The sequence below is a fragment of the Miscanthus floridulus genome, chromosome 19 (genome assembly GCF_019320115.1).
Source record: "Miscanthus floridulus cultivar M001 chromosome 19, ASM1932011v1, whole genome shotgun sequence".
Taxonomy (NCBI): Eukaryota; Viridiplantae; Streptophyta; class Magnoliopsida; order Poales; family Poaceae; genus Miscanthus; species Miscanthus floridulus.
The window spans coordinates 110,218,589-110,227,275 of NC_089598.1; the positions used below are offsets into that span (position 1 = coordinate 110,218,589).

Here is an 8,687-nt window from a genome sequence, read left to right on the forward strand (position 1 = left end):
AAATTCTCTACAAGTCAAAATCCTCCTTTAATCTCCTCCAATCCCTCTAATCCCTTTGGTTTGAAGATTAACCGAATGAGGTCTCTTAGTGTTTTCATATCTAGACTAGAGATACAACCGTGTTTTTTTTCTATGAGCTTGCACATAAAGTGGTAGGAAATGAAAAGGCTATGGATCGATGTTTTTTCCTACTGGAGTTCCCTTTCTCCTGACACCACGCCAATTCTTGGCGAAGTAGCTATCCTACCTCTAAGGAGGTTAGGGTCTGTTGGGTACTTTTTCTTTGTTCCGGCTCCTAAGAGGTAACGTTGAGAAACTAGAAGAGCCACCGAAGCCACAACTTTTGGGGGGCGTGCTTGCTTCTCTTGCCCAACCCTATATAGCTTCGTTTAATGAGGGGGCATCCGTTCATTGACAGAAAAAAAACTTGCTTTGCCAGGCAATCTCGATCAGTTTAGTAAGGATTTCCTTGTCCGGTGAGGCGGGCCAAATTGGCTCTCCTGTCCGGACAAGCTCACTTGCCGCGTCCGAACCCCTGCTGCCGCTACTATACGACCAAGCAAACCAAAAACTGAATCATTATCGAGCTAGTTTATCATGTCTCTGTCATGTATGGTGAGCCAACAAAGGTTCCCCTTGCTCTCCACCAGCTTCATTGCAGCACTAGAGCTATAATCATAGGGAGCTAGGGCCGGCTCTAAGGGGAAAGAGGTGCAACCGCTTGGGGCCTACGCTGCTAGGGGGGGGGGGGGGGGGGGGGGGGGGGGGGGGGCATGAGCATATATGTATGTAGTTGATATATATTGGCCCATTGAAATGAGCCACTGAAGGACGATGTACTCGGATCGAACAACTAAAAAACATTTGAAAAAATTAATTTATTTTTTATTCAACTCGAAAAATCTAAAGTCCTTGGATGATATGCTAATCTACGTAAGTGTTGCACTACTTTGGTAGAATCTTCGTCTCCTGACAACAAGTCTGGTTTTGAGTTAGATGATTTTTCCTGAAATAAAAGTGGTGCAAGTATCTTTGCCAGATGAATTGATGTCAGCACCTAAGATTCTTCAGTTTATTAATATCCGAATGTCTTTGTTGCATATAGGATTCTCTTAAGTGTGATCATGTGACAAGTAGCATCATCCGAAAGAAGTTTCTCCAAATTAAAACTATTGAAAAATTGTTTGAGGTCAAAACTATGTTAGAAAAAAAGTTTGAATGGCTCGGCTACGTGCAACATTGACTATTGAGAATGATGTTTCTGGACGACATTGATTCTGATATTGTTCTTGAAGATTTTGCATAAAAAAATGCCTCAAAATGTTTTTTTTACAAAGCACAGAAGCAGCATTGTTTCATTTGAAATAACTATAGTTGTTATTTTATTGTTTTAGTTTCTTTGTTGTATCTTATATATTATTCTTTTATAAACTAAATATATGCTGCAAGCCTGCAAGTTAACTCTTTTTTTTACGAATTACACAAGTACAGACGCAGATGCTCAACACGTAATTATATATTTTAATTGTCATAAAAAATTAGTTTAGTGGGCATTTTATTGTTTTAGTTTCTTTGTTGTATCTTATATATTATTCTTTTATAAACTAAATATATGCTGCAAGTTAACTCTTTTTTTTTTTGCGAATTACACAAGTACATACGCAGACGTTCAACACGTGATTATATATTTTAATTGTCTTAAAAAATTAGTTTAGTGGGCACTTGCTGTCTTATATTTGTCCAAGAGCCCTTAATGTTGTAGAGCCGGCACTAGCTGGATGTAGAGGTAGGCCAAACAAACGCTTAGGATTAGCGGTTAATTACATTAGATTTTGGAGACGGCCGGCCATGCATGTCGCAAGAATCTGATGGTGAGGATAGACGGAACACGACGTCAGCAGGGCATGCCTAACATGTATGGTTGACACGGCCGGTGAAGTTGCTTGCTGGCCAATTAGTCAGCAAATTCAAATTTGCTCACTGGAAAATGAAGTCAGAAAGCTCAAGCGCCGGTTGCTTTAGCGCCATTAATTTGCACGCCGAACATGTAGCACGGCGTGGTTGATAGATTCACTGGAAAATGAACACGTACTACTCTCGATCGACTCGATCTCGTAGGAGGATTCTGGATATATATATATATATATATATATATATATATATATATATATATATATATATATATATATATATATATATATATATATATATATATATATACATACACGTATACGGAGTATCTCCTGATGACTCGGCAGGCTCTGAGTACTGTGTACAGCTACAGAAATACGTATATGTGTAGTATTACGGTACATAGGTAAAAACCTGGGGAGGTGAACAACGGAAGGCAAGAGGTAAAGGTACGGAAGCGTAGACGACCGTGCTGTCGTGCGGGCCATGCTCATGCTCATGCACTGCACTGCACACATGCATGCACGTGGCGTTAAAGCGGCCAAAAATATCTCTGGCTCGCAATCGCAGTATTAAAAGGCTTCTCTGGTGGCTTTTGAAAACCCGGTTACTCAACTAGCCGTTGTTTCATTACTGCACCTGCACGAGTAATTTCACAAAATACAAGCAGGTAGCCTCTCCGGTTCATAAAATACAAGCAATAGATAAATTGCTGACCCAGCCTATCTCACAAAACACAAACAGGTACACAAATCAGCTCTCCTCTCCATTTGAGAGAACACAAGCCAAGTTTGTTGAACTCTTCAACCTCAAGCCTAGAACTTCAAGGACCACAATGTGACAACCAGCAGTATCCAAATATTTTTTTAATCACTATGAATCGCCTCATGTTTTTTAATCGACTCCTGACACCTAGCTTCCATGGGTTGGTGGTTCTCTAGTGGCCATGAGTCCGACTCATGGTCTGCCACCTCAGTCTATGAGTCGGTTTTCAAAAGCCACTGGAGAAGCCTTAAGAAGTGTATGTAAGAATTGTAAATCAATGTGAGACACATGGGAGGAGAACAACCCCGATCCAACTCCGTTTAGAAAGAATTGAGAAACTAGAGGAGCCATGTAAGCTACAATTTTAGGACTCATCAGCTCTGTTAAAGTTAGCACGGAAGGTAGAGCATCTTCAAGAATCTATTTTAAATTTATTCAAAATTATTATTCGGAGAGTTATTTTAAAAAATGTTCTCTATATCCTTTTTTACCATGCGGTAATTTTTTTTTATCTTTTGTGCGTACTTTAAAGAACTAGCCCGTTCAACATTTTTAGTTAGCGAGAAATTCAAAATAGGAGATGACTATATCAAAAGATCTTATGAAAAAAGATATTAAAAAATATTTTATTTACTAAAATCCCTATTTTTATCGATTAGGAAGTATATAAAATGACTCGTCGATCTTTAGAATGGGCCATCTCGCAAGAATCTAGTGAGGGCAGACAAAACACGACATCAGCAGGGCACCTACGTACGATGGTAGCGGTAGCGGTGGAAGTTGCAGCGAACTTCGAGATAAGATAAATGCTTTCAACTTGCATGCATGTCTTTAGCCCATCGCTACCGCTCTCTATCCTTCCAACAGTTGACACATGTGTATCTACTATCTATAGTTCATCCTGACCCTTTGCTACCACTTTCCTTTAACAAGCTACTCCGCCTTGCCAACGCTTGTCTTACCGCTTGCCAACAAATTAAATAAGGTTATTTTCTTTTTAGGATTTGCTATTAAAAAAATCCATAAACTTGGTCCAAACAAGCAATGGATTGAGAAACTAGCGCCAAAGCCATTACACTAACGTGCATCCTCTTGCTTGCTTGGCTTGCTGAACACTACCCCAGAGCAGAAAATTCCTGATAGCCAGAAACCATCAGGAAAAGCCTAAAAACCGTCAGGAATCTACACCGACAGGAACGACTCGATAGGAAAGATGAATATTTTCTGATGGTCAGCCGACAGGATACATTTCCTGACGGTTCTGGTTTGACCATTCAACCCAGAAGCCTGACTGTAATGCCGTCGGGAATTCCTGACAGGAAATAGTAACAGACATGAATCCCTTAACTATTCTTGACATTCAACCGACAGGAAAAAAATGGTCAAGCCGACAGTAAGCTGATTTTGGTAGTATAAAATTCATATGCACCAAGGACATGATCTATCAATTCTACAAATTGATTTGTCCACTCACAAGACACAATACACGTTAAACCAACAAGTAACTAATAACTAACACAAGTAATCCATCAAGTAATCCATCACATTCATGCCAAAATCCAAACACCAACATATCAGTACATATTAATTGTTTGCGACACTAGGAATACAACAATATGACAGCTAATAAACTGTGGATTCAGAGCAGTATGCAAGTCAACTGCAAAGTAAGTCCAGTATGTACAGGATACCACCAGAAAAATGTCAGGCCCAATTTTTCATACCAATATGACCTCTTTCACATGTTTTGATGTAAATAGGGACACAAACAGGAACAAAGAACACAAGGGAGGGTATTTGTACTTTTAGTTCCACCTAAGTCAACTAATACAGCATAGATGTTTTTTTCTCATTAAAAATGTCATTGTGTGGTAAGTCATGCACCTGGTACTGTTTGTCTCTTGCTGCTAATTTCTCACTGATCATGCATCTTAGAGGTTTCTTGGTATGCAAGTCCTGCAAAACACTGTCAGCTCTCTGGACAACTTCATTTGGAACACCTGCCAACCAGGGAATGTGCACAAAATAGTAAATTAGTTTATCATTTTACTGAAAAAGTAATCATGTTATCATGACATGCTAGGTGATTAGAAATTCGTCCAGGTGCATGACTTAAATTTCAAGAAGAAGCCAGTACTGTACGCAGTTTAGTTTAGACATCAATTTCAACTTAAATTTGAAGTAGCCTTTGAAGCCTGCTGCTAAAGACAACCGATGAAACTCCATACAGTGTACATAGGCAAATTTGGGGGAAAAAACAACCTGACCTATTAGTTTCCCGTAAGGGCATCAGGCAGAGGTCAAAAGAAACAATCCAGTTTCTCGAACCTAATGACAGAGAAAAGAATGTGCAAATGAGCAAGCACAGGAGTCACAAAAGCATACCAAAATGCTATCTTTGAAATTACTCGAACCCCGCTCCATTTTTCTGCAGCCTAGGAAACCAAACCTGCAATGAGACAACAATGAGACATAATGAATCGTAGTAGTAGTAGTTCAAAATTATGCATTTTCTCCTAAGATTGCATCTGTCTGCATGAAAGGACTGCGGATGCTCTGGTTTTTGGAAGATAGCATCAGGCAGAGACAACTGGGTGTGCCACTATTGGTCAGGCACATCTACAAGTATGCAAAGGTTTTTTATGCAGACCTTACAGAAAGATCTACACTCTTCAAATGACTTATGGAGAAGAATTGTATTGTCATGGTTTCTTGTGCATACCAAAAGACTATTAATTTCTATACAAGCAAGCTACTACAGTAATGTAAGTAGTGCTGCTACACCATGCTGCCTAATTTCAGCATAAAGAAGGCATAACAAACAGTGCTAAATTTCACATCATAGTATAGGAACAATGTATTAGAAACAAGAAATAATATCTAGGAAAAACAATTACAAGCCTGTGTGAATTACAAGCAAAGCAACAATGTTTTAAAGCCAAATATGACTCCTACTGTACATTGAGTTGTTCTATGACAGAGCTATGAAAGGCCAATTGAATTATGATATATAGAGATAATATTTTCACCAATTGCAGGACTCTTGTTTGGTTATCATAACATGACCAAAATAGAAAAAGAATCTGTAGTGCAGAAATCAAAAGAAATAGGTTTCTTTACAAAGAATTGATCTTTTCAAATTAATTGTACAATTGCAGGATGTTAGTTTCATAGAAACATAATGGAAAAAAATTGACCTGATTTTCGTTTTTTATGCAGAATAAAGTAGACAACAGCAAGGATATCAACACGACCATATTCCATTCTAAACCAAAACATCGATCTCATCATTTTTATGCAACTGTGAACATAGATCCCTTGCAGGAATGGAAAGAGAGAGCATATCTGAGAGGGAGATCGGGAGAGGGTGAGAGAGAGGGCACGTTGCACAGGTTGGGACCTGGAGGGGATAGGGTGGCAGCGCGGGCATCGGGGAGCCCCTCGGGGCGGCGGCTACCGGTGGCGCGGGCGTCAGAGAGCGCGCTCACGGCGGCGTAGGCGTAGGCGTTGGATTCCCTTGGGGGCGGCGGCAACGCGGACATCGGGGAGGTACGGCGTGGGAGGAGCCCGGCGGCGGCAGGCGTGGGAGTGGGAGGATAGAATGGGGCAGGTGTGTGGCTAGGGTTTCACGTTTTTATTTATGCCTCCACGTGGGACCCACAATACAGTATTAGTAGGCGCGTCTTCAAGTTTTTCGCCCGGGCCGCACGGCGAGTAGTGGGCGCATCCTCCAGTTTTTCCGAGTGAGTCGCGCGCACGAGCAAATCCCGTCGGTTTCGACTGGTCGTCAGGAGTCGTGAGTGCATTCCTGACGGTTTTTATGTTTCCCGTGGGTTTTCAAGAGCCGACAGTAATACTCGAGCTTATTCCTGTCGGTTTTTTAACAACCGACGGGAGTTACTGAAATTCTCGACTGTTTGAACGAAGGCGACACGGAAAATGAAAACCGACAGGAAAAACCCTGTGTCTGGTAGTGGAATCAGCGTATGGATATGGATCACTTCATTGAATTTCTTGGCCCGAGCTCTTGCGATTGGTCTACTTGGAAGGTGGAATGGATCCTTAGCAGGTTCGTATGTTCCTTGTCTAAGTAGCTCTTCTGTAGTCAGCAAATTCAGATTCGCCCATAGAGAAAACTGAAGTCAGAGAGCTCAGGCTAGTTGTTTTTGCGCCATTAATGAATTAGTCAGTTTGCACACCGAACAGTAGCACGGCGTGATTGACGGATTCAGATCGAATTAGTTAGCTTGCGTGGAGGAGATATCTCCGGACTAAGCGGGTGTTTGGATCCGGTAACTAAAATTTAGAAGGTATCATGTAAGGGTGTGGTATGGGGTGATGAGATACTAATAAAAAAATAAATTATAGAATCCGCCGGTACTCTACGAGATGAATTTATTAAGACTAATTAGTTCATCAATAGCACATGTTACTGTAGCACTACATTGTCAAATCATGGACTAATTAGACTTAAAAGATTTGTCTCTTAAATTAGTCATAAGCTATACAATTAGTTTTATAATTAGTCTATATTTAATACACCATGCATGTATCTAAACATCTGATGAGACAGTGACTAAAATTTAGGAGAAGAAAGCAAACACCCCTGCCTACGCAGGCCAGGCTCTGAGCGGTGGTGTACGTGTACTGTGTACATCAACAGGTATACAATATACTACTACGTGTGTATAGTAAGGCACCCGTAATGGTTGGAATCAGTTACTACCTCTAAACCTCTCCGATAGTGGTCAATCTTTTGTTCTTTTTTCTTTCATTTTTGTTCCTTAATTCTTTGGGACTTGTTTTGTTAGAGGCGGATCTATATAGTAACTTGTGGTTGTGAGTGCACCCCCACAAAAATAAAAAAACAGTGGCTAAGCGTAGACCTTCTTGATTTTGCTCTAGCTCTGTCCCTGTTTATACTGTAACCTTCATTCTCCTTTTTAATCCATTTCAGTAGGGGCCAAAAAAACCCCTCCTGTTCATTAAAAAAAATATATAGTAGGCAAGAGGGATTAAGTCTTGTTTAAATTCAGGACACATCAGGTGTTATATAGAGTGTCGTATGAGGTGTTCGGATACTAATAAAAAAACAAATTACAGAATCCGTCAGTAATCCGCGAGACGAATTTGTTAAGCCTAATTAATTCAGATTCGTCTCGTAAATTAGTCGCAAATCATATAATTAGTTATTTTTTAATCTATATTTAATACTCTGTGTGTATGTGTTTAAATATTTAATATGATAGAGAGTAAAATTTAGGAGGCCGTGTACTCGGATAAGTACGGAATCGTAGGCGACTGTGCTGGCCGGGCCGGGCCGGGGCATGCACTGCACCCATGCACGTGGCGCCAAAGCGGCCAAAAATATCAACTCCTACTCGGCTACTCCGACACGGCCGCCTCGCAGACGCGGCTACTCCGGCAGGGGCTCACCAGGGGCAGCAGAGTTTTTAAAAATTTTTACCATAAAGTGTCATATTGAGGTAGTGCTTAGTTTTCAAAATTTTATAAAATTTTTTAAGATTTTTCGTCACATCGAATCTCTGGACGCATGCATGAAGCATTAAATATAAATAAAAAATAAAATTAATTACACAGTTTAGACGAAATTCACGAGACGAATCTTTTAAACCTAATTAGACTATGATTGGACACTAATTGCCAAATAACAACAAAAGTGCTACAGTATCATTTCGCAAAAAATTTCGCCAACTAAACAAGGCCCGAATCTTGCGGCACATGCATAGAGTACTAAATATAGATGGAAAAAAAAACTAATTGCACAGTTAGGTGAGAAATCGTGAGACAAAACATTCGAATCTAATTAGTCCGTAATTAGATACTAATTACCAAATACAACAGTACCCAACCCAAAAAAAAATTTTGGGAACTAAACGCGCGGCGAGCCGCGTGAGGCGGCGCAACCTGCCTGCCGTGCTCTCTCCGGTCTCGTCGCGGCATAAATGCAGAGGCGACGGCTTGGTTGGCGCCATAAATTCTCGCCACCA

The 8,687-nt window shown here is 40.5% G+C and overlaps 1 pseudogene; it reads right to left on the reverse strand.

Moving 5' to 3' along the window:
- The window catches only part of LOC136526604 (E3 ubiquitin-protein ligase WAV3-like), a 26,306-nt pseudogene extending 20,088 nt beyond the window's left edge, over positions 1–6,218 (reverse strand).
- Positions 6,219–8,687: the final 2,469 nt, after the last annotated feature.